The 27,502-nt window shown below is 39.2% G+C and overlaps 1 protein-coding gene across 2 annotated transcripts in view; it reads left to right on the top strand.

Moving 5' to 3' along the window:
* The first annotated feature begins 14,450 nt into the window (after positions 1-14,450).
* The window catches only part of SLC35G2 (solute carrier family 35 member G2), a 43,376-nt gene continuing 30,324 nt past the window's right edge, over positions 14,451-27,502 (top strand). Inside the window, exons 1-2 of one of the 2 annotated variants that reach the window (XM_053221415.1) lie at positions 14,478-14,591; positions 16,843-17,104. The gene's annotated coding sequence lies outside the window, so the exon portion shown is untranslated. Of the gene's footprint in view, positions 14,592-16,842; positions 17,105-27,502 lie in introns of both variants that reach the window. The other variant, XM_027061784.2, reaches the window with a different exon arrangement.

Raw genomic sequence — 27,502 nt, 5'->3', positions numbered from 1 at the left:
GGTAATTGGGAATATAGTAACTTAAATGCTTAAAGCATCTGAATTGTATTATCCTAGGAAAGTGCTCTTGGAATATGGAAGAGTGATTGTCTTGAACAGGTGAGAAATCTGTCAGAAGGGAGAAAACATAAATTAACAACCTAAAGTTAGGGTCACTTTTCTGAGACAAATTGTGAGTCCCTTGAACATGTAATAACAGAGGGGCCAACCAGGATGGAACTGTCTTGATTTTAGCACTAAAAGTCCCTCATTCCAAGGAAATCTCTCAGTCCTAGGAAAACTGGATGGTTGGTCACCCTAAATTAAGGTCAGTTATGGATGACAATTTATGGGAGAAATCCACTGTTGGACAGAGAAGAGGAACTGAAGGGAGAGGGGAATGGCATCTTGGGCAGAGAGAGCAGCTTGAACAAAGGCCAGAGGTATGAAATGGAGGTTTTGGGGAATTGCAAGGATCCTGTATAGCTCTAGCTTGGAGTTGACAGAAGAGGCAGAGTGGAAAGTAAGGGGAAGAGAGGTGGCTGGCCAAATATCAAGTGATGGAATGTGAAATGGGCAGATAGAATTCTATGAGCTTGGCTCAATGCTGAGAAGCTTATCCTTGGTACTAACAAGCAGTTATCAGGACCAGGAGCCCTTTTATGGTGGTGGTTTTGGGTGTTGGGTCTTAATTTAAGACAAAACAAAATAGAAATTGGCTTGGCTTGCAGAATCTTAACTCAGTGGTAGTCAAACAATTTTATTCCTAAGTTCCCTAAAAGAATTTGAAAACTATGCATTCCTTTGCGTATTTTTAAGTTGATCTTTAAAATGTTTATCAAAAGTTTAATCATTCCATAGGATATACTTTCTGGTACTTTATGAATATTGGAATTTTAAAATGAATGGTTATATAATTTTTTTAAATGAATCCAATGCAATCTAAATACCAAAGCAACTAGGTACCCTGCTTCAACTAATATCTGCTTCAGACATATATGATTAACCTCTTTATCAAGGGGAAATTTTAAATCATTCTTTTTTACCTCCTTTTTTTCAAAGTTTATTTATTTATTTTGAGAGAGAGATAAGGGGAGGAGCAGAGAGAGAGGGGAGAGAGAGAGAGAATCCCAAGCAGGCTCTGCACTGTTAGTGTGGAGTCCAAGGAAGGGCTCGAGCCAACAAACCGTGAGTTCATGACCTGAGATAAAACCAAGACCTGGCTGCTTAACTAACTAAGCCACCCAGTGCCCCCCCCCTTTTTTCCTCCTTTAACTTATATTTCCATTTTACTTTTTACACAGAATTTCATCCTAATATATCTTTATACTTGAAAGGCTTTTATTGATTACAATATTGTACTTCTTCATGACAAAAATTATGTATATAAGTGGAAGTTGAATTTAAAAATATTTGCTATGACCATTAGACTTTAATTATTTAAACATTGCTTCTGGATTGAATCATCATTATAATTACTATAAGCACATAATCAATCAAATCAAAAAAATATCACAAACTTTGATAAATAATATTAAACATAAAAATAAAAATTTATCAGAATAAGTCTATTATAATGAGGTGAAGGGCTATTTAAAAACTTGGTTCATGGGGGCGCCTGGGTACCTCAGTCAGTTAAGCCTTCAACTCTTGATGTCAGCTCAGGTCTTGATCTTAGGGTTGTGAGTTCAAGCCTTGTGTTGGGCTTCATGCTGGGTGTGGAGCCTGTTTAAAAAAAAATTAAAAATTGGTTCATGAATGCATGGCTGGAAATTACTTATTGCTTGAATCAGACAGCATTCAGCATCAATCACATTTTTTGTTTATATATAAACTTTGAGAAATCTTTTTATTTTTTAAAGATTTTCTTTTTAAGTAATCCCTACACCCAACATGGGGCTCAAATTCACAACCCTGAAATCAAGAGTCACACACTCCACTGATTGAAACAGCCAGGTGCCCCAAGCCTTGGGAAATCTTATTTGTGTAAATAAGATGATAGAGGGGCACCTGGGTGGCTCAGTCAGTTGAGCTTTTGACTCTTGATTTCAGCTCAGGTCATGATCCCAGGATCATAGGATTGAACCCTGAGTGGGGCTTCTTGTTGACTACAGAGCCTGCTTAAGATTCTCTCTACCTCCCTCTGCTCCTCTCCCAACATCACGTGCACATATTCTCTCTCTTCTCTCTAAAAGGTAAAATAAAATAAGTTGATGGAAACGGAAGGCATTTTGTTATTAACAAATGTCACTGAATGCTTCAAACTCCTCTTAAATTGTAAGCCCCAAACTAGCCATATGATATAAAAAATTATTTTTGTTGAGATATCAGCTGATAACTTTGATTAGATCCTTCAATTTTGTTGAAGAAAGGATAGGAAACAACTGGCTCACAGAAAGCTTTTATCCAATGGTTCACTTTCTCAGCACCAACACCAAAAAATCAAATCCTAAGAGAGCCAAAGCATAAGAGACTCTTAAAAACTGAGGGTTGATGGGGGGTGGGAGGGAGGGGAGGGTAGGTGATGGGCATTGAAGAGGGCATCTTTTGGGATGAGCACTGGGTGTTGTATGGAAACTAATTTGACAATAAATTTCATATAAAAAAATAAAATAAAATAAAAAAATAAAAAAAATAAAAAATCAAATTCTTCACAACACAACACATGCATACTTTTTTGGGGGGAACCACAGTGAGATTCAGGATGGGTGAGGAGTGTACCTTTCTTCTGTAAAGAGGGAGAAGAATAACTATAAAATAGTAGGTAGGAAAGGAGAACGTGCAGGATATTAAACCAGCAATCATTTAGAACAAAAGAAGACAGTTGAGGATCTGAAAATTCTTCTCTTAGAATCATCTTGCCTTTGAACCCCTTGGAAAGTCTTCATGGGCCTCTAGGGAAGTACGTGCCTCCAGTTGAAGACCACTGTCTTAGGAGATGTTATTGCTGACCTGTGTGGGAGCTGGGATGGGAATGTCTGCCTCCCCAGTCCAGAGCAAACTTTGTAAATAAGAATTTCCTAAGAGAAAGAAATCCTCTTCTTGTGTCTTGCCATGTTGGCCTTTGCCTTAAACTCGAAGATGTTTGTCTTAGAAGGGTTCCTATACCTTGAGCTTTCTGTGTCTGTATCATGACCCTCATTCAGCTCTACTTCTTAATCTTGGGCCCTCTGCTGGGTGGCTGTTACCAATAGATGCAAAATACCAGGGTATGTCTTTCCTATCCCTACCCTGATTCACAGGGGCTAACCCCAGGAAAAGATTCCAATGGAGTCATTATCTTTGGTGATCATGGGCAGATTCTTATTTTGAATCTACTGAAAGGGAAATGCAAATGGACCCAGAAGTCTGATATTTTTCAGGCTGTGTCCTTAGCACAGTTTTCCCCAACTCTGACCATGAACACCTCTCATCCATCTAAAGATCACTCTCTCTCTCTCTCTCTCTCTCTGTCACACACACACACACACACACACACACACACACACACCCCAAGACTAAAAGCAATGAGACAGTGAGACTACTTAGGAGACCATTATGGTCCATGCAAGAGATGATAATGGCCTGAACTCAGGCAGGAACAGTGGAGATGGAAGGAATCAGTAGTCTTGGGAGATGTTGAAGAAAAGGAAAGGACTTATTCAACTTAATGACCGATTTGATTGATCAGAGACAGAGCGGGGTTCATGATGAGTCCCACTTTTCTGATATAAGTAACTAGATAAAAGGTAGTACATCCACCAATGAAATACAAATAAAAAATGATTTGAAGGGAAGATGGCAAGTTCAATTTTTGCGTGATTAATTTGAGGTGTCTTCTGGATAGATAGGAATAATTTTTTTCATTTTTTTAATGTATATTTGTTTTTGAGAGAGAGAGACAGAGCACATGTGGGGGAGGGGCAGAGAGAGAGAGAGGGAGAAGGAAACACAGAATCTGAAGCAAGCTCTAGGCTCCAAGATGTCAGCACAGAGCCCGACATGGGGCTCAAATCCATGAACCTTGAGATCATGATCTGAGCCGAAGTGAGATGTTCAACCAACTGAGCCACCCAGGTGCCCAATAGGAATAATTTTAAAGTAAGCTGTTAAGTACATGGGTCTGGAGCCCAGGAAAGGGGTCTGGGTTAAAGATACAAGTTTAGGAAATCAATACTCTATAGGTGGATGTTCAAGTCATAGAAGAGGATTAAATTACCAGACAGAGGATGTAGAAAGAGATGAGGAGAGTACCAGGTGCAGAATCCTTAGAAAAACAAACACTTAAATCTGGGCAAAGAAGAAGAGGAGCTAGCCAGAGATGATAAAAACAGAAGAAAGGTGGAAAGTGAACCTAGAAAGGGAGGGGAGCTTCCAGAAAGACATAAATGGTCCCAGAGTTTAATGTTTAAAAAATATGCTTTGGATCTCTCCTAGATAGATGCAAACACATTTTCCCCCCCAATCCCATTGCCCTATTAATAATTCCTCCATTTCCTTCCCTTGTCTAAATGCTAAAATTCTGGAAGGAGTTGTTTTCTATTTTTGTCTCCAATTCCTCATTTCCAGCCGTCCCCTTAGAATCCAGCAGTATGGCTTCTGTCTATTGTATTCTACTGATCTTGATCTTTCAAGGACCTTCATGCTGTTTTATCAATGGCCGTTTCTTATTTCAGTCATGTGGAGATGATGCCAGGAAGTACCAGTAGAAGTGTAGGGAAGTGAGAAAGAAAAAGGAAGGAAGCCAAAATAAATGGTGCTCTATCAAGTCAGTAACCATTGTGAGTAACTAAAACTAAATCTTGCCTGGGCACTCTAAGAATTGGTATAGAGCATAAGCCCAAAGTTATCGTAAGAGATGTGGGATCTGGGGTGTTTATACATCTACTCTAGTCAGTCATTGGTTGAGAGTTGCTGTATTGGAATGAGGACAGAGAAGCATCAATTCCCCCAGTGTTTCTGGCTTGATACTGATGGCTCAGAGTGGTTTCCAGCAGCCAAAGGCCCTTAGACAATTGGAATCAGGAGTTCTATCATGTAACTATAAGACCTGAAACTATCTGGATAGGGCACTGACTAGGTCTGCTACATCCCTTCTTGGTCTCCTCAGCATATTTTATTCTGCCCACTACTGTTTCTTCAGGTAATCTCTTTAATTTCTGTCCTGGTAAGCTAACCAGGTTCTTATTCCCATCTTTGCCCCCTCTCTTTCTATGGATGGTTATTTCCTCCTGCTGTCTCAAACAAGAGCAAATTGGAAGGTGAAACTCTAGTCCTCAGCTCTCTTGTTTCTGTACACACATACTTGATATTTTTTCTGTCCTCATTACTTCAACCCTTGCTTCTATGCAGATTACTCCCAGTGTGTTGCATATAATTATGTTCAATGACTTAACTGTTGAGATAAAAATTTCTTTAAAGGTCTTCAGGAAAAAAAAGACTTTGGGTGTCTTTTATAACTCAACAGACTGAAAAATCTATAAATGTCTGCTGGGAGTCATTCAGGAATTACACTTCCCGCTGACAGTGTGAGAAGCAGGCTCAATATATGACTCAGCTTGCAATCAATGGAGCATTATGCTTCAAGGAAATGGGAAAGTCTTATACCAATTTAGAATTTGTCACTAAATCTAGCCTGATTCTTTGTCCACAAAGAAGTGCAGCTCCCTGCTATCAAGGCCTGAGCTCTTGGGATCTTTGCCTATTTCCTTGGCAGAGCCATAATTAACAATGTTCGCTATCAAGAAAAGTAGCATGATTGAAGCCCTCAAGTCAAGGCAGTGTGACAGAGAGAGAGAGAGAGAGAGAGAGAGAGAGAGAGAGAGAGGGAATGGGGCAATGAGTGCAGAAGAGTGGTTATTGCAGAGGTGGAACCTAAGGGAAGAGTAAGGGGAAGGCTTCCAGGCAGGTTTTTGGCTCTTGCTCCATCCATCCCTGTGGCTTCTCAGGGAGTAGTGGAGAGGAGAGGGAGTTTTAGACTTTTAGACTGGACTTAGTCTTCTGCTATCATCATTTACAGTTTTCCTTTGGCTTCTGTCTTTAACTCACATCTGTGTTTTTAACTATTTAAGAGTGGAGCACTGAAAATTTGGTTGGAATCTCTGAGCACATCACAAGGGCTTTGTTAAGAAGCCCAAGAATTCTGATTCCTGATTTTTTTTTTAATATGGCCTATTTAAAATTTTTTGTTTATTTTCTTTCTAGAAGATACAAGATGTTCTGTTTGTTCCCAGAGTTCTGAAATTTCACTAAGATATGCCTTGATGTGGGTCTATTTTAGAGTACTGTGCTGGGTACTTTATAGGCCCTTTCACTTTGTAAAGTAGGATATTATCCTGAATTATTTCAAGAATTATTTCCTTCCCAGGGTGCCTGGAGGAGGAGGGCTCAGTCAGTTAAGTATCTGACTCTTAATTTCAGCTCAGATCATGATCTCATGGTTCATGAGATCGAGCCCTGGGGTCAGGCTCCTTGTTGACAACACGGAGCCTGCTTGGGAGCCTCTCTCCCTCTCTCTCTCTGCCCCTTCCCCATTGACTCACATGTCACACACACTCTCTCTCTCTCTCTCTCTCAGAATAAATAAATAAACTTAAAAAAAAGAATTATTTCCTTCCCTCTGTGTTCTCTGTTCTCTCTTTCTGGACTCTTTATTTGGATGTTGGACTTCCTGAGCAGGTATTTTAATCTTCTTACCTTTTCAGGTTTTTTGACCTTCTAATTTTCTTATCTTTTCTTACCAACATTCCATCTTACTGTCCTTTTGCTTCCATATCATGGGAGACTGGCTCTTTCAATCTTTTTATTAAGTTTTTAAAACATTTGTACTACCACATTTAAAATTTTAAGGCTCCTTTTCTACAAATACACCCTTTACCTTTTTGTAAATACTTCCTTTCCGGGGCATCTAGGTGGCTCAGTTGGTGGAGTGTCTGACTCTTGGTTTCAGCTCAGATCGTGATCTTGGGTTCATGGGATTGAGCCCCATGTGGGAATCCACACCCAACATGGAGCCTGCTTTGGATTGTCTCTCTCCCTCTACCACTCGTGCTCTCTCTCTTTCTCTCTCTCAAAAATAAAAAAGCTTATAAATACATCTTTTTCTTATTTTAATGATGTAATATATCCATCTGAGAAATTTGATAATCAAAAACTTTTTTTTTTCTTCCCTGGATAGGCTCTGTTTCCTCTAAGTTATCTTTATGTGTTTGTTTCTTTTGATCCATCTGAGGCTTTCCTTAGATGTGTGGTGATCTTTGGCTTCCACTCATATTTAAGGATGGGCCATAAAAAGCTGACTGGAAACTCTAAGAACATGAATTGGGGCTTGTCAGTTGTGGATTTCACTATACAGTGGTCTAGTAGGGTCAACTGATTAGCAAATCCCTATGTCAGAATTTGAAGTCTTTCTCTTGAGCTTGTCAGAATAATCAGAGAAAGATCTTCTAGTCTCCGGGACAGTACAGACCTGGCTCCCAGTCTTCTGGGGGCTGAGAGGGAGAAGAGGGCGGGTGGTTTCAATATTCACTGTGTAAACATTCACATCCTTCTGTTTTCCATATGGATCTTCCTATCCTCAGCTGTGCCTGATGTCCCCCAGAGTAGACCTTCAGATTTGTCTTCTTCAGGGAACATTCCTCTTTATTCTCAGAGGAAAGGTCTCCAGCCTCCCTCTAGGGTTGGAACCTGTGATTTTTAATTTTTTGTTTGGCATTAAGTATACTTACATTGTTGTGCAATCATCAACACTCTATTTCCAGAACTTTTTACTTTTCCCAACTGAAATTCTATACCCATTAAATATTAAGTCCCAATTTTCCCACCCATCCTGCCCCTGATGCTGCCATTCTGAAATAGTGTCTATGAATTTGACTAAGGACCTTATGTAAGTAGATTCATGCAATATTTGTCCTTTGTGAGGCACCTGGATGGCTCAGTCAGTTAAGTGCCTGACTCTTGGTTTCTACTCAGGTCATGATTTCATGGTTCATGGGTTTGAGCCCTGCATTGGGCTCTGCACTGATAGTGCAGAGAGCCTGCCTAGGATTCTCTCTCTCCCTCTCTCTTTCTCCCCCTTCCCTGCTTACTCACTCTCTCTCTCTCAAAATAAATAAACATTTTTTAAAAATTTGTCCTTTGTGACTGGTTTATTTTACTTAGCCTAATGTCCTTAGAGTTCATCCATGTTGTTGCATGGGTCAGAATTTCCTTCCTTTTTAGGGCTGAACAATATTCCATTATATGTATGGATCACATTTGGTCGATTCATTCATCTGTCACTACATATTTGCTTCTACATTTTGGCTATTGTGAATAGTGCTGCTATGAACATAAGGGTATAAATATTTGTTCAGGTCCCTGCTTTCATTTCTCTTGGGTATGTACCAACAAGTAGAATTGCTGGATCATATGGTAATTCATTTTTAATTTTTTGGGTAATTGCCACACTACTTTCCATAGTGGCTGTTCCACTTTACATTCCTACTAGCAATGCACAAGGGTTTCAATTTCTCCACATCCTTGGCAATACTGGCTATTTTCTTTTGTATGTTTGTTTTGTTTTTTATAACTAATTGTTGTGAAGTGGTATCTCATTATGGTTTTGATTTGCATTTTCTTAATGATTAGTGATACTGAACATTTTTTCATGTGCATATTGGCCATTTGTATACCTTCTTTGAAAAAGCATCTACTCGAGTCTTTTGATAATTTTTTATCAGTTTTTTTTAGCTGTTGTTGAATTAAAAACCTTTCTCAGATAAATTATTTGCAAATATTTTCTTCCATTCCATATGTTGTTTTGGTTCACTCTATTGACAGTTTATTTTGATGCATAAAAGACATTTAATTTTGATTTGTTTCTTTGGTCATCTAAGAAATCAATGCCAAGTCCAATGTGGTAAAGTTTTTTGCCCTATGTTTTCTTCTAAGAGTTTTGGCTCTTATATTCAGGTCTTTGACCAATTTTGAGTTAATTTTGCACATGGTTTAATGTCATTTATTTGCTAGTGGATATCCAGTTTTCTCAACATCATTTGTTAAAAAGATGTCCTTTCCCCATTGCATGGTCTTGGCACTGTTTTCTTGACCATGTACGTAAGAGTTTATTTCTGGGCTCTCTATCTTACTCTATTGGTTTGTAGGTCTCCCTTATGCTACTACCACACTGTTTTGGTTACTGTAGCTTTGTGGTAAGTTTTGAAATTAGGATATGTGAGATTTCCAAATTTGTTCTTCTTTTTCAAGATTGTTTTGGTTATTCAGGATATCTTAAGTTTCCATACGAATTTTAGAATGGAATTTTCTGTTTCTGCAAAAACATCTTTGGGATTTTGATAGGGATTGCATTGATTTGTAGATCACTTTGGGTTGTACTGACATCTTACTAATTTAAGTCTTATAGTCTGTGAACATGGGATGTATTTCCACTTATTTTTGTCTGTAATTTCTTTCAGTGATGTTTTATAATTTTCAGTGTACAAGTTTTTTGTCTCTGTTGTTAAGTTTATTCTTAAGCATTTCATTCTTTTTGATGTTATTGTAAATATAATTATTTCTTAATTTCCTTTTTAGATTGTTCATTGTTAGTATATAGAAATGCAACTGATTCTTAAGCATTGGTTTTGTGTCCTTCAATTTTGCTGAATGCATTTATTAGTTCTAACAGTTTCCCTTGGTAGAATATTTAGGGTTTTATACATAGAAACTCATGTTGTCTATGAACAGAGATACTTTTATTTCTTCCTTTCCAATTTGGATGCTGTTTCTTTTTCTTGCCTAATTGCTCTGGCTAAAACTTGTAGTATTATGTTGAATAGAAGAGGTAACAGTGGGCATTCTTGTCTTATTCCTGAGGAAAAGTCTTTCACCATTGAGTATAATGTTAACTTTGGGTTTTTCATATATGGTCCTTATTATGTTCAGATAGTTCTTCCTATTCCTAGTTTGTTGGGTGTTTTTATCATGAATGTATTTGCATTTTTAATAATCAGAAATTTTCACACACAAAAAACAAGGTTTCTACCCCTTTTTAAAAAAATCTCAAAATCTTTTAACACTGAATTTACATTTCATTATGGTTTCTGAAGCCGAATTAGCAACTACTCTCTTTATACAGCATGTTCTTTAGACATAATCTCCATCTAAACTTTTTCACTCATTTTACATATCTAGGGGGATTTACTTTTTGGCCTCTGTTATCATAATAGCAAACATTTACTTAGTGCTTATTGGTGCCAGATACTGTCCTAAGTCTTTTGCATATATGAGTTTAATCTACACGATACCCCCATGTGGTAGTTGCTATTATCCCCCTTACCTGATAAAGAATCTAAAGCACAGATCTAATAAGTGGTAAAGTGAACATACATGGTGGTAGATTAGTAAATGATAATGAAGAAAGAATTGATTGGGGAGAACAGATATATATTATTTTATACACAATTTTTTAAAGTTTATTTATTTATTTTGAGAGAGAGATAGAGAGCACACATGAGCAGGGTGGGGGCAGAGAGAGAGAAGGAGAGAGAGAATCCCAAACAGGCTCCACACTCTGAGCACAGAGTCTGACATGGGGCTCGAACCCACAAACTGTGAGATCATGACCTGAGCCCAAGTCAAAAGCCAGACACTTAACCAAATGAGCCACTCAGGTGCCCCAATTTTATATATAAATTGAAGACTAAGGCAAGCGCTTATACGTTGTGACAGTTAAGTTGCCTCACTTATTTCAAGATGTGTGGTTATGTGCCAGGTACTTGAGGCTGATAAAAGTCTGAAAGCACCTTAAATGTGGTGTTACTGTGTGCCTTCCTGCGTGGGTATACAAACCAAATCTTAGTTGTTTAGCCCAGAGTGCTATAAGTACTGAGATTTGTGTCTGATTGCAAGATTGAAGTAGTGGTGCTGATGGGAGAAGCAAGTATTTCTACAACGGTAATCAGAAACTCTAGAAACTTCTTTGGACTTTGAGGGATCTGAATTGTTTCTGGGACTAGAAAATGGACCTCTTCACTTCTTTTATTTTACTGTTTTTAAAAATGCTTATTTATTTATTTTGAGAGGGAATGAGAGAGAGCATGAAGGAGGAACAGAGAGAAAGGGAGAGAGAGAGTATCCCAAGCAGGCTCTGCGCTGTCAGCACAGAGCCGTACACAGGGCTCAATACCACAAACCATGAGATCATAACCTGAGCCAAAATGAAGAGTCAGATGCCAACCTATTGAGCCATCCGGGCACTGTGACCTCTGTACTTAAATAAAGGCTATGTGTGTATGGAAACTCAGAACAAAATATTTAAAAAAATCTTTTCTGGTACCTCTTCATATAGGAATGGCAAGACATTTCACTTTATTTTTTAGGTCAAAAGAACATTTAAGCTGATTTGCTGCTCATGTCAACATGTTTCTTTTCAAAAGAAACACTAGTCCGGTATAAAAAAAAATTGAAAAGTAATATAGATCTTAACTGAAGTTTCTTTGAGAAATACCTGTAGTAAACATGTCCTTTTTCACCTGCCCGTCACTATATGATTTCTTCTGATAACAGAACCTTGATTTTCCTTTGGAGAATGAGCTCTCCTCCATTCTTTGTGCTCAGACTAAGACATATGGTTGGGTATATGATCCAGAATGCTAATGAGACATAATTTCAAGACTTTGTTGGAATTACTCGGAGGTAAATGCTCTGTTTCTACTTGAATTGTTATCTATAAGGATGGCATAAATTGAACACTGGGGAAAGGTGGGAAGGTGGGAAGAAATCACTAAATGTGAATAAACTCTTTGAAGTCAAAGAGAATAGAGACCATATCCTGATGACATTGTTTGCACTCTCGTTCTGGCCATACCTGAAGCTATCTATACAGATATGTAATTTTCAAATATTAAGCTACAAATATTCCTTTTCTTAAGTCAGTTTGAGTTTGAGTTTTTGACACTTGCAAGAAAAATCCCTCAATGCAAAAAAGAAATCAATTTGTTACATATAAAGCAACATCTAAAAATCCTTTCCCTTGTTTCTCAGTATCTTTCAGCATCATTCAGAAAGGCAGCTATTTTAAATACCTAGTTTTACCCTCTCAAATCTCTCAGAAATCTTCTCTCCTAAACTTGGCTCACTCTACATCCTCGTTTTTCTCACTCCAAGACTCAAAACTTTCCTGGCTCTTGTCCTCCCTTCCCCTTCTTCCAAGAGAAACATAAAATCTAGCTGAGTTTTGTAGATTGGTCTAGCCTTCTGAGGCTTCTTTGCTTTTGTACCTCTTTTCCTTATCTAGATCAGTGCAATTAATGTCCAAGCTGTTTTGTGAACAACAAAGGATCCTTTCTCTTTGAAAGGGTGAAAGGCTGAAAATACATGTTAAATTTTCTATTCTGGTGTCATTTATATTCAGTACAAATAGTGTGTTTACTTGGATGTTAATTATGTTTGCAAACAGCTACTCCTGGGGGTCTTTCTCTTTGGGTAAGTTTTGCAACAATAGTGCCTTTTTTGTTTTGTCTGTGTTTTTTGAAGGGGAGTGGGGGAAAGAAACTAGTTAAACCAATTTGATTGCTTTTAAAAGCCAGAGAAATGATCAGGCCCTGGATTTAAACCAACCTGATATGGAGTGCTAGGGGCAATGTAATGACTGTTACTCTATTGCTTTTTATTTCTCCCCTCTTTGGGAGCATTCTTTGGGTTTTTACAGAAACAGCCAGATACTCTCATTGACAATTGCCTCACTCAGCAGCTCCTTCATAAACACATTTTTCAGACACTGTGCCCAGGACTCTTTTAAGTGTCCTAAGAATATTGACTCATTCAAAAGCAACTCAGCTGCAGTTGGGAGAGCACCAGCACTTGCTCCATAAAGATCTGGATTGTCTCTTCACATCAAGAGGCATCCAAAAGTTCTATTATGCTGGACAGTCAGATGATGCCCAGCTTCTTCATGAACACATTGGTTACGAGTGGTCTGAATTCCTTTCTTGGGTCTAGTCAAATTGTCTTTGGTGCCCTCACACTGGGGGACCCATTGGGGAGACCACCTAGCATGATGGCTGCCTGGAGCCCAAAAAACTGTCAAGATGACTGCGGGAGACATCTCACCTTTTAAAAAACACATTTTTCTTTAACATGTTTTTGTTTTGTTTTCTCATGAATCTTCCCAACCACAGTGAAGTATAAAATCAATTATAGTGCCCTGGAATGGTAAGAAAAAGATGTCATGCCACACCCATGGGTAGTTGAGAATTTAAGGAAGGGACTTTAAAAAAATTTTTTTAACGTTTATTATTGAGAGACAGACACAGAGCGTGAGCAGGGGAGGGGTAGAGAGAGGGGGAGAACAGAGTCTGAAGTAGGCTCCAGGCTCTGAGCTGTCAGCACAGAGACCGACACAGGACTCAAACTCACAAACTGCGAGATCATGACCTAAGCCTAAATCGGTCGCTTAACCAACTGAGCCACCCAGACGCCCCTAAGGAAGGGACTTTTAAAGGTGTGGGAAAGGTTAAAGGAAACCTCTGTGAGCTATTACTAGCCCCATTCCTGAAGGGGCAAGGGCAGTGAGTGATAACCAGATCCAGAGAGAACTGTAGGAGAGGGCCACAGGATTGGAGTAATGGCTTTCAGGTAAAGAATACAGCCACTGCTAACAGAAAGGCCCTCTGGGGAAATGGGGAGCTGTCCTGAATACTATCCTGCTCTGTGATGTCCCGCAGATGCCTCCCATTGGCCAAGACCAAGTGAAAGCTATTGAACAACAACTGATGTAGTTCATAAAGGTCAGCCCTGAGTCACAGAGCAGGATGGAGAGTGGATCTGGGGAGACAGAAGAAAAACCAGCAGTCACGTTCTGTCTTTTCCCACAGCTAGCACCTTGGTTCAGTCCACATTCTTTGTTGCCTGGCCTAGGGTAGTAACGGCCTTCCTGCCTGTCCTCTTGACCCATCTAGACCATTGCTTTTATGACTAGGTCTGTTTCCAAGAGACTATATTCATTTCACACGGGATGGGGTGTATAAACGTGAGTCCAAGAACCAGCTCAGCAGTGTCAAGACCCTTATGTCAGAGATCTCATCGGTAGAATGCCGGGTGGACTCAGGGATGCCCAAAGCCCTTTCCCGACCACGATTTACCGATGCTAGACATATTTTTAAATACCGAGGCATCGACTAGCTACTTTTAAACACAAACAGATGGGTGGAAATGGACCGAAGCTGCCTCCCTGCCCCCTTCCAGAAGACCACGTCATCCCAGCTGACGAGCGATTGCTTCAATCCTGCCGTCTCCAAGGGCATGGGCTAAAGGGGTCCGGGGCAGGCAGTTTCCCGGCGCCTTGGACCCTCCCATCGCGCGGGTAGGGGAAGTCGCGCAGCTCAGGCACAAATCCTGGGCGTCCCGGCGGTCTTCAGCTCGGGCCCTGGCCGCGTTGGGGGCGGGGGAGTGGGCAGCAGAGAGCGCAGGCGCAGTGTCCGCACCGCGGCGCCCCTCTCCACGCCCCGCCTGGCGGCCTCAGCGGCCCTGGCCACGTTTTTTCCTGGCGAAGCGCGCGGCGGACACAGCCGTCCTAGAGGCTGGACTAGGCGCGCGGTAGCGGGCATCCCGGGCCGGAGCGCCGCGCGCCCCTTCTTCGCAGTGAAACGAAGGTAACCGGGCCCGGAGCCAGGCGGCAGCGGCAGATTTGCACCTTGACGCTGCCTGCCAGGACGCCCCACCCGAAAGGAGTGAGAGCCGACCCCGAACCCCATACACCCACTTTTAGCCATGGTACCTAGGGGGCAGAGCCCCTCTTTTGGGGTTGGGCGGGGCCCAGGGCGAGGCACCCCGCCCTCCTTCACAACCTTCGTATGGGGCTCTGTTGGACGTCAGAAAGGCCGCGGTCCCCTCACTGCTCTCCTGGAGAACCGGGACACCGGGTCAGCCGGGGTCAGCGTCAGCTAGGGCCCCTGAGCCCCCCGTGTTCTGCCACCGTCGCACCTATTGGGCCCTTCCCCAACCCCCATGATAAAGGCTAGGGTAGTTGCTTTCCTCTGGCCGAGGAGCCCACCCAAGTGAGTCCCTGTGGCGTCATGAGATCAGTTTCAAACCCAAACTTTAAAAAATGTTGAATGGTTTTAAAAACAGCCAAGAATTGGTAGTTTTCTTTCTTCTCTTATGTGTGTGATTCTGGAATGCCAGTCCATATGGGTTGAAATTTTCGTGGAGAATAGATGGCTTGTAGAAATTTTTCCACAACGAAAGGCGAAGGCAAGGAATAGTTGGAGGAAGGGCGGGCTATGGCCAGTTGTGCTGGCTAGAGGAGCAGGGCAAGTCCATTCAGCTTCCTCAGCTCCGGGGAGAGAACCACGAACCCTCCCTGACCGGTCTCTGGGCGCTGAAGAATTTCCACACTGCGCCCGTTTGGCCTCTTTTGAGAGGAGGAAGAGGATGGAAGGGTCGCGCGGTCCAGCCGGAAGGAGACTCGTGTTGGGGCGAGTGGGGCCCTGCATCTCCATCCAGGCTTTCGCGGGGTTTGGCGAAGAGCGAGACGGAAAGACTGCCTCCGGGTGACGATTGAGGGTCCGGAGATAGTGACGCACTGGGCGGAGTGGGCTGGGGGCGACTGGAGAGAGGCGGTTTCCGCTGGCAGTTCTGCCTTAAAGGACTTTGATTGGCGTTGCCCGTGTCCTTGGTGCTGAAGTAAGTGCCTCAAGCGCCTTCGTTGGCTCACTTCTCGGGCTAGGGCTTCCTGTACCCTTGTACTTGGCACCTTTGCCAAAAATAGCCCATCTCCAAAGCAGGTGCCAGAGTGGAGCCTGGCCGACACTGAATCCCTTTGTAGATGGGTTAAATGCTGGTTTCCTGAAGATAAGGTGAAGGCAAATGTAGCTCCCTTTTGTGGATGCAGATAAAGCATTTGTGTAACAGGTTTGATTACTTACATGCAAGTACTCACGGCGACCTTAAACATGAACTCTCACGTATGCATCTGTAGGATTCAAGTATGTGTATATGCACGCAAATACAATGCACATGTAAATACACTTACTGTTTTTAATGCCATCGCACGCTGCAAGTTACACTTTTTTTCCAGAGCTTTTTTGTAATCCATCTTTATTTTCTGACACCTCTGGTGTTTCTCAACTCTGCAGAACCATTTTCATAATCATCTGTTCCAAAGTACAGAGCCTGTGGATTAAAGTGTTTGGTATTATGCTGAGCAATTAAGTGTTTATGCATATTTTAATTTGAAACAAAGATAGTCTAAAAAGATGTAAAGTTGATATACAAAAAATGTTCTTAAGGGAAGTTTAAAAAAAGAATTAATGAAAAATTTAATAGAGAACAATAGCTAGATAACATCTTACGGAAAGCTGTAATCTGAAGAAAATATGACTAAGATGTGTCATAATGCTGACAATTTCAAATATACTGGTGGTATATACTTTGTGGACTCAATAAAGATTATATAATGTATTTTTTAAAACATCAATATCTATGATTTTTCTCTCATAAAATGTATGCTTATTGTAAGATATTTAGGTAGTAGAGGAATGCATAAAACCAGAGAAACCACAGAAAACCATTGTAAACAGATTTTCTTTTAGGTGAACATACATGCATTTTAAATAGATCAATCTTCTGTTGGTTGCATTTGCATTATAAAATTTATCACCAATATCTTTCAAAACAATACATATAAAAACTAGGTCATCATTCTTAAGGGTTGCATAATATTGCACTATGTGTATAGAACATAATTTATTGATTTAAACAATGCCATAATTATGAATATTTATGTATTTCCAGTTTTCTGCTATTACAGACAGCTCTGCAAATAACATATTTGTCTTTCTTTCTTTCTTTCTTTCTTTCTTTCTTTCTTTCTTTCTTTCTTTCTTTTCTTTCTTTTTTTAGAGAGAGAAAGCACAAGCGGGGAGAAGTACAGGGAGAGGGAAAGAAAGAATCTTAGGCAGGCACCAGGCCCAGCACAGAGCCTGACACCCACTGGGCTGGACTATGATGAGATCATGACCCGAGCCAAAATCAAGAGTCAGATGCTTAACTGACTGAGCTACTCAGGCACCTCTGCAAATAACATATTTGGTCAAACATTTGTGCACTTGTTCTGTTCTACTCTTAGAACAAATTCCTAGAAGTGAAATTGTCAGCTCAATGGGTAGGTACATTTTAAACACGTTGATTTGTTCATCTATTTGTTCAGTAATTTCCTGTCTCCTCTTTTGTCTGTTTCATTCTTTATCATGTTCTCAGCATCTACAACAATGCTAGATATATAAGTATTCATGAGATATGTATTGGAAGAACACTATTTCCAGATTGTGCTGCAGAAAGTGTGTATTAGTGTATATCACTATAAATACTGAATTAGAATTTTGGTATCCTCACACTATCACCAAAATTAGGTTATTAGGTTTTATCAATCTTTTAAAAGTATTTTCCAATTGGATAGGCCAAAAAGAACATATTTTCCATATGTTTGTATAGGTCATGCTTATTGTTTCTTCTGTGAGTTTCCAGCCTTATTTTTCTATTGGTGTGCTTGTATTTTTTCTTGTTTGTAGGAGCTCTTTGTATAATGAGGACTTTGTTACATATGTTGCAATTTTTTCTTGATTTTTTATTTTTAAACTTTGTTTATGGTATTTAAGCTGCCATAGAAAATTTTAATTTTTATGTAGTCATATATATATACACTATATATACACTATATATATATTATTTTCTTTTAATTTCTGGCATTTATATCAGTATTTCACTTTTCTGTATTAAAAGATAATCTGCCATATTTTATGGTTTTATAAAAGATTATATTTTAGACTCTAGGTTATACTTCCTTTTTAGTAAATTCATTGCTAAATGTAAAATTCTATTGACGATTGCTTTGTAAGAAGTAGTTCTGGGGCGCCTGGGTGGCTCAGTCGGTTAAGCGGCCGACTTCGGCCCAGGTCATGATCTCGCGGTCCGTGAGTTCGTGAGTTCGAGCCCCGCGTCGGGCTCTGTGCTGACAGCTCAGAGCCTGGAGCCTGTTTCAGATTCTGTGTCTCCCTCTCTCTGGCCCTCCCCCATTCATGCTTTGTCTCTCTCTGTCTCAAAAATAAACGCTAAAAAAAAAAAAAAGAAAAAAAATTAAAAAAAAGAAGTAGTTCTTTATTTTTAACTCACATATGCACATGTCCTCTATAAGAGGTAACATATTACTCAGTTTGAGCTCTTTAACATGATGTATTTAATTTCTAGATACTTAATGAAAGTGTTTTTCCTTAAAATGCTTTTTAGTCTGTATGATTATTATTATTATTATTACTATTTGAGAGAGAGAGACCGAGAGAGCAAGCCAGGGAGAGGGCCAAAGGGGGAAGAGAGAGAGAGAATCTTTTCTTTTTTTTTTTAAGTTTATTTATTTTGAGAGGGGCAGGGTTGCAGATAGAGGGAGAGAGAGAATCCCAAACAGGCTGTCAGCGCAGAGTCCAATTCGGGGCTCATACTAATGAACCATGAAATCATGACCTAAGCCGAAATCAACAGACGCTTAACCAGCTGAGCCACCCGGGGCCCTATGAGAGAGAATCCCACAACCCTGGGATCATGGCCTGAGCTGAATGAAACCAAGAGTCAGACGCTTCTGCCCCTAGTCTGTAGTATTTAAAAACATTTTTTTTTAATGTTTATTTATTTTTTAGGGGGCGCCTGGGTGGCTCAGTTGGTTAAGTGTCCAACTTCGGCTCAGGTCATGATCTCACAGCTTGTGAGTTCGAGCCCCGTGTCAGGCTCTGTGCTAACAGCTCAGAAACTGGAGCCTGCTTCGGACTCTGTGTGTCCCTCTCTCTGTCCCTCCCCTGCTTATGCTCTCTCTGTCTCTTTCTCTCTCTCTCAAGAATAAACATTAAAATAAAAATAAATAAATAAATAAATAAATAAATAAATAAATAAATGTTTATTTATTTTTGAGAGACAAAGATAGAGCACTAGTGGGTGAGGAGGAGAGAGACACAGAATCCAAAGCAGACTGCAGGCTCTGAGCTGTCAGCACAGAACTCACAAACCATGAGATCATGACCTGACCCAAAGTCTGATGCTTAACTGACTGAACCCCCCAGGCGCCCCTGTAGTATTTTTAAACTGTTAGTATGCAATCTTTTTAAAAAGGAGCTATTCTTTTTGTATTTTGTTATTTGTATAAGAAGGAAAATATGACAAAGTCTACTTTTTAGCCAAATTAAGAATTGATGTCATTGAAATTCATAAGAATGTGCACACATAAGTTTGGTCAAATACCTTAAAAAATTTAAAAAAAAATACTATTTTTTGGTATCTGTCATGGATCAAAATAACTTTTTCCAAAAAACAAAAGATTGGTTATTGGAGCATTGATGAGCTATTCTGTATTATTTTTTTCCTGGGATTTAAAAACCTTTTAGAACAGCAAAATGGGAATAATTTTATTGTTATTATGGAATAAATCCTAAGATGTAGCTGATTATAAAAAATGAGATCAACATCAGAATAGAAAATAAAACCCTCTAGTAAGACATTCTCCACAGGTAACTATGCATATTGGTTTGGAATAAAGACTTCCAGATTATTAAATTTATAAATAATGATACATTTCATTGAATGTAAGATGTTGTCAATTGTTTTTTTTTAATTACAGTTATTTTGAATGTTTATTTATTTTTGAGAGAGAGAGACAGAGTTTGAGCAGGGGAGGGACAGAGAGAGGGAGACACAGAATCCGAAGCAGGATCCAGGCTTTGAGCTGTCAGCACAGAGCCCGACGCGGGGCTCGAACTCACGAGCTGTGAGATCAGACCTGAGCCGAAGTTGGACACCTAACCAACTGAGCCACCCAGATGCCCTAATGTTTATTTGTCTTTGAGAAAGAGAGAGAGAGAGAGACAGAGCATGAGTGGGGGAGGGGCAGAGAGAGAGGGAGACACAGAATCCAAAGCATGCTTCAGGCTCTGTGCTGTCGATACAGAGCCTGATGCAGGGCTTGAACTCATGAACTGGGAGATCATGACCTAGGCGAAGTCAGACGCTTAAGCCACTGAACTACTGAGGCGCCCCAAGATGCTGTCAATTGTAAGATGCATTTTAATTTTACGAATGTGAGAAAATGTGCATGTTAAATTTGGTGTATCATAAATAGAATCATACTGTATCTATTTTTCTGGTATTTTTTCCACACAGCTATAGATATGTTCTTATCTGATACATGTAAGTATTGAATTAATCAACATCCTATTTAAGTTCAGATTATTTACAACTTTTGCATAATATAAACAATGCCATATTGAATATTCTTTTAATATACATCTGTGTAATGATATTCCTTCCTTAGGATAAATTCTTAAATGAAATTTATAGGCTAGAGAATTAATACTTCTGGTGCAAAATTAACATTTTGGTGCATATTGTCTATTCTCCAAAATTCTTATAACAATTTGCCCTGCAAAAAATAGTGCATGATGTTCTAGATTCTTCATTCACGCCAGAGATAATCAGCTTTTCCTATTTTCCTCACCTAAGAGGCAAAACAGGTATCTCACTGTTTTTTAAATTCTTGTTTTTCTTTTATAGAAATGTGCATATATGCATCTTTCCATATGTCTATTGGTTATGTGTATTTTTTTGTGTGAATTGCCTATTCATGGGCTTTGTGCAATTTTTTTTGAGTTTTTAAGAGCCCATCTTGTATGAAAGATGTTAACCCTTTGTTGCTATTGTTGTTTTTAATTAGTCATTTAAAATTTTTTATGGTTTTTTTTTTCATAGATGATTTAAATTTTCATGGAGTCAAACCAGTCCATTTTCTCTTTGTGATTTTTCACCTTGGTGTTACACTGAGAACACTATTCTAGTTCCCCAACCCAAGATTATAAAAATATTCTCTGGTGAGGGAAAGAGCACAATTAAATTTTCAAAGGAGTAGAACTTAGAACCATATTATATTTAGATATCACCAATTCTGTTTCTAAATAGGATTTATTAAGTTTTGTTTATTTGTGTTGGTAGATCTATCAATTGGCTCCAGCCAAGAGGTGGGTAGTTGTAAGTAGAGGGGCCAAACGACCTGAAGAGGGGCAATGGTCACACACTGGTTTCATTTAACTAATATGGTTAACATTTTTGCTTTACCTAATAGAAATGGGAGTTAGTGAATTTAGTCACAAGAGAAAATAGTATTTGGGAGACTGTCAGGGAGATTGATTAATCATACCTTTTTCCATATTTTTACATAAATTAGAGTCTTTTCAAAGACACAAAATTAATGAGAAAATGTAAAGATGTAAATAATTCAATTATTAAATTTAAGTTTGATTGGAGTTTTTGTAAGGTTCACAATATTTTAATTCAGGTGTGAATAGCTGAATTCTCCAGTACCTTTTAACTTGGATAGCTTTGCTATCCCATGCTTCAGACCTAGCTAATCTCAGCAGTTGTTGACCTATCTAGCAATCTGACAGTTTGTGGTTATCATGAGGATTAGACACACCTCCCACCCCCGATTATTAGATGCTTGAAGAGTCTTTGCCTCCTGGTGACCTGAGTAGAAATATAATTTTCCAGTTTGGCATTGGAATTTGTTGGTGAGGAAAAGATATATGTCATTAATCCTACTCTAACTAACCAAGCCTTTTATTCTGAACACTTTTTTTAAGCTTATTTTTTTATAATACATTTTTAATTTTTTATTAAAAGTTTTTTAATGTTTTTATTTATTTTTTGAGAGACAGAGTGTGAGTGGGGGAGGGGCAGAGAGAGAGGGAGACACAGAATCCAAAGCAGGCTCCAGGGTCTGAGCTGTCGGCCCAGAGCCTGACTTAGGGCTCAAACTCAGGAGCTATGAGATCATGACCTGAGCTGAAGTTTGATACTTAACTGACTGAGCCACCCAGGCACCCCTTTTCATGTTTATTTTATTTATTTATTTATTCATTCATTCATTCATTCATTCATTTATTTTGAGAGAGACAGAGAGAGCCCGAGCAGGGGAGAGGCAGATAAAGAAGGAGAATCCCAAACAGGCTCCAGGCTCAAACCCATGAAACTGTGAGATCATAACCCAAGCCAAAGGAAATCAAGAGTTGGACGCTGAACTGACTGAACCACACAGGTGCCCCTGAATGCTTTTAAGCACTTCATTGGCAGTGAGAGTCTTGTTTCATCTTCCTTGCTGAGGCCACCTTGCACTATGGATGGTATTTCTTAAACACTCTGATAAATCATAGTTCCAGGATGTTATGGGCCACTACTATATCTTCCTTCTTATTTCATGTTTCTCCTGCATTATTTTGATTGTAAAATCAGGCAAAATACCCTTATTATCACCACACATATTTTTTTTTCCATCCTGCCCTTAGTAATGATTCTCCAAGTAACTAAAGTGTTACATCAACAGTCACTGTCTGCTGGCTCCTGGCTTAGGTATGGAAAGGAAAATGATGATCACTCTAGTATCTCTCCTTTCTTACTTTTCGTCCATCTACCTTCTAGTCTAGACACAGGAAATAGCCTTCTATTTGGTAGGAAATGTCAGAGATAAGTTGAGGTCACAGTTTTATTTTTTTTCTTCTGAGGACCAAAAGTTTATTTTGCCCTATAAATTTTAATATACATATATAATTTAAAATTTTTGGCTTATATACCATTACACATGTTAGATTGTTTATTAATTCTGGTTTCTCTTACAGTCATTGCTGTAATAGAATTGTATGTGATCAATGGGCACTTAACACTATTTCATAGTTAAAATTATATAGGAACTTAATTCATATACCTGTCATCTTTACTAAAGTTCATTTAATCATTTTCTGACTGTATCAAAATCACTTGGTTTGTATCTCTTTACTTTTATCTAAGATCCCAAAGTATTAGCAGGTTTACTGAACTTTGACTTTAACTTTAAGAACTTGACAAAGCAACGAAGAAATATTAGGTAATTTCCCATTTATTTTGCCCTGGTCTCTGTGTAACTCTAGCTGAGCCATTGTTCTAAATGGGAGTGAGAATCCCAATGGTAAGGCTTCTGAGGGTGGTGGTGAACCAAAGCCAGATACTCACATTACTTCTTGGATTCCCTTAAATTAGGGTTAGGAGATAGAAGATAGAGTCAGGTTGCAGGAGTATGATTACCAAAGCTCAGCGCCACAACTAATCAGATCCAGTATTAGAAGTCTCTGTTAAGAGGGTGACTTTCTGCAAAGCAGGTCAGCTATGCCAGAGGACTCCCAACATTTGTTGAGTTCTTGGAACAGTAACACTTTATTGGTGATTATATAATTCACAAGTTACATATGCAACTCACAGCAATACCATACGGCAAGGACTCTAACAGTCCTGTAGAAAGTGTGTTTTCTTTTTAATTTTTTTTTTTTTTTGAGAGAGAGAGAGAGTATGAGCAAGGGAGAGGGGCAGAGGGGAGAGAGAGAGGGGGAATCCCAAGCAGGGTCCATGCTGAGCATGGAGCCCAACACGGAGTTTGATCCCATGACTATGGGACCATGGACCTGAGCCCAAACCAAGAATTGGATACTCAACCAACTGAGCTGCCCAGGTGCCCCCAGTAGAAAGTGTTGTTTTTTTTTTTAATTTTTTTAATGTTTATTAATTTTTGAGAGAGAGAACGCACAAGCAGGGGAGGGACAAAGAGAGAAGGAGACAGAATCCAAAGCAGGCTCCAGACTCTGAGCTGGCAGCACAGAGCCCGACATGGGGCACGAACCCACAAACCGTGAGATCACGACCTGAGCCGAAGTCGGACACCTAACTGACTGAGCTACCCAGGTGCACCTAAAGTGTTCTTAAACACAGGGAGGAACAATTGGTTACTGAGAGGCTTCTCCAATTAACTCACCAGGAGCATTGTGAGGTTGTGTTTAGAGATTTGCCAGAGATTGCTTTGTGGGGTTGATGGCCTCAAGTTGGGCTGGAAGCTGAGGGTTTGGATGTGAGGCCTGGCTGTCATGTTTAGCACCTTTGGAAGCTTGGGCAAGTCACTGTACCTGGCTGAGGTTCACTTAATTTTTTTTTTTTTAAGAGCAAATAATATTAGTGCCTACCTTGTTAGGGTTCTTGTGGGATTAAGTAAAACATTACATGTAAAGCACTTGGTATAAGCCTGTAGTAGTCTAGTTTATTTGTTTATTTTGCCTTTATAGAGCTGCATGTAAATCACTCTGGACAAATGATTTTTGATTCTTTTGTCAGAGTTTTCAATGGCAAAATGGACTATATAAACTCTTTGTGTCTTCCGGATCTGTATGATAATTTCTTAATTTGGAATTTTCTCTTTTAATGTAGCTTAAACCCCAACCTTCTGCTTTTTATCAATTCTCTTACTGTCCCAAAACAAAATAGGCCTAGTGTGGCATTGTCATGACTTTAGCGTTGTCCTTTAGTACTCTGATGTTAGACTCTGGTCTAACTCTGATGGTCCTTCCTTTTACTGTATATAGAAGTTTCCATGTCTGTTTTGTGGCATTTGTAACTATATATTGTTTCTCCCAAACTAACGTGCATTTTTAAGAGAAAGCTTATGTCTTCCTAATCTTATCTCTCATAATGTCTCAGACTAGTGCCTTCCACGTCATAGGCACTCAGTAAATATTGACTGAATGAAGGAATAAATATGAATGCATGAGGCTGCCAGAATACCTGGTGTGATCTCAGGCTGCCCCCATAGAAACGGAGTCTCCTGAATAGGAGAGATTATAAAAACCTGGTGTATGTTCAGAGAAGAGTGGTTAAGATGGTGAGAGGACTGAAAACCATGGTTACACATGAAATAATTGAAAAAAAAAAGAGGTTTTCAGTTTGGAGAAAACTCATAATGGGGGACTTGCAATAGGGAAGGCAGAAGGCAGGAAATAGTTCCTGATATTGAAATGTTGTCATGTGGAAGATGGAATTGATCAGTGACCCCAGAGGAAATACATAGGAACAGCCTCTGGAAATTATATGGAGAAAGATTCTAACACAATGTTAAAAAAATAATTTTCTAGCGATCAGTATGACTCCCAGGTGGCTGCCTTGGGAAGGAGTGAGCTTCCTGTCATTATAGGTGTTCAAACAGCGTCAATGCTGTCTGTCCACTGGAGATGCAGTAGAGGATATACAGATGGTCCCTGACTTAAAAATGATTTGACTTATAATTTTTCTACTGTATGATGGTGCAAAAGCCCTATGCATTCAGTAGAAACAGTACTTGCAATTTTTATTTTTATTTATTTATTTATTTATTTTTAAGTAGGCTTCATGCCCAGTGTGGAGCCCAATGCAGGGCTTGAACTCACTACCCTGAGATCAAGACCTGAGCTGAAATCGAGAGTCAGTTGCTTAACTGGCTGAGCCACCCAGGTGCCCCTCCAACATTTATTTTTTATTCATTAGTTGATATTTTATTATATAAGGAAGAGTTTTCTCTTCTTCCTTTTTATTTATTTATTAATTCACTTATTTACACCAGCATGATTTGTAGATTTCTGTTTTATTCAATGGGTTATAACAGACTGTCATTATTGATTTCAATGCTAAAATAAATGGTCAGAGATTTGGCCATTCAAATCTCACTCAAGCTGGTTCTTGGGTTCTTTTGACATCTCTTATTTTAATCTTGGAGTACTTTCTGGTGTAAGATGTTTCAGGCTTATCTTGTACTTTTCTTACCCAACCATTGCAGTCATTTCAAAAGCTATTTCTTCAGGAAGCCATGGTTCCTTTTAGTAGACAATGCAAGATCTAGGTGCTAGATGTGGTTATTAACACTGGGGTGTCATCACTTTCATCCTAGCAGACAGAGCCAGGAAACTTACAAACACATAAACACATGCATCTATATCTATTTCTATATCTCTTCATCTACTTATATTAAAACCCATGAGTTTAGTCTAATATCTCCAACTCCACTAAATACCACAGGCTTCATTCCAGTCTATTTGTAATTTCCTTTCTGATGATGAGAAATTTGGCCCCCATTATCCTCAATATTTAATTATTGGTTCATTCTCCTGTTATATAACCAATACCCTGGCCTCATGGGCCACCTCCTTGGCCCCAACTCCTCCTCAGACTCTTTCCTGCTGGCCCCACCAGCCTCCTCACAGCCTTAAGTCACAAAGCTGGAAAGTAGTAGAGCAGGAAAAAAACCCCCAAAGCTCTGACACGCTGCTAATTACTTGACAGAGAGTCCTTTTTTGAGTCTCCAAGGACATCTATTTGTGAAAATGCTCCTGTGAAGATGTTGTAAGGAAAAAGGGCCCTTTAGCTAATGAGATGAAGATTTAACCAGGTAGAGTGGCAGTCCTCAGGGATGCCCCTTCTGTGAGAAACTTGGAAAATGAAGGGTGGAGACAGCCAAATGCTACCACCGGCCAAAAACCACAATGAAGGAATTCTCCAAAATTGGTTTGGTTCAGGGTTCAGTCAACCACTATCTCCAGTGCCACTAATCTCTCACTATGTTTTGTTACTATGTCAAGAACACATTCCATTAAGACAGAAACTTATCACTTTCTAAAGAGGAAAATATTGCTTTTATTAGGAGCTTCTTAAATTGAAATTGAAATTGAATTTAGGAGATGGATGATAGTGTCTGTTGTTTTAGTGCTGACTTCATTTCCTGGTCCAGAAGATCAGAAATCTGTTTATGTTTTAGAAAACAGCATGAGGTCCATCTGTTCAGGTCAGATTTCCCCAACACAAAGACTTATGGAGTGGTAACTTATGTAAAAAAAAAAACAAAAACAAAAACCAATGGTAGTTATATTATTTGTTGCCATTTGGAATCATCATTATTTTTTGTTAGCCATGAAAATATGGTAATAGACACACAAATGTGCACAATGAATTACTTTCAAACACTATGTATGATAAAGGCATCCTCCTAAGTTTATGTAGTGTTTCACTTCTGTTTTGTTTTGTATTCTAGACACCATCCATTCAAATTCTGTGATACTGTTTATCCACAGTTTTGCTTCCAACAGAAGGTACAGACAGACACACAAGAGCTACATTTGGCTTTCTCGGTGACTATTCTGGTCTGACTGAAATATAGAATAATGATTTTTTTTCCTCTGATGAAAATAGCTTGATCCCCCTACACCCCGGTTTTGAAGTAAACACATACTTAGAAAATTTTTTAAAAAGTATTAAGTACCAAAAAATTGAAGTTCTACCATCCACAGTATAAATTGTTTTATATTTAAAAAAATCATACTATGAATAGTTTTTTATGCCTTTTTTTTTACTAGCAATGTGACATGAAGTTTTTTTTTTATGTCATCAGGTATGCATATATTCTCTTTTTGGATGACTGCATAATATTGCATTGATGTTTTCATTTAGCCAGTCCCCCATTAAAGGTTAATGACGCTATTTTCAATTTTTTTTATTGTGTAAAGAAAGCCATGATGAATATCCTTGCATGCCATCTTTATATATTTCACTAGTTATCTCCTTAGGATATATTCCTATAAATGGCATTCCTGGGTCAAAGAGTACACACATTTAAAATTTTGATACATGTTGCTGGTAAAAGTAACTCTTACTGAGA

Source organism: Acinonyx jubatus, chromosome C2 (assembly GCF_027475565.1).
Source record: "Acinonyx jubatus isolate Ajub_Pintada_27869175 chromosome C2, VMU_Ajub_asm_v1.0, whole genome shotgun sequence".
Lineage (NCBI taxonomy): Eukaryota > Metazoa > Chordata > Mammalia > Carnivora > Felidae > Acinonyx > Acinonyx jubatus.
This window is presented reverse-complemented; position numbering and strand designations above follow the sequence as displayed.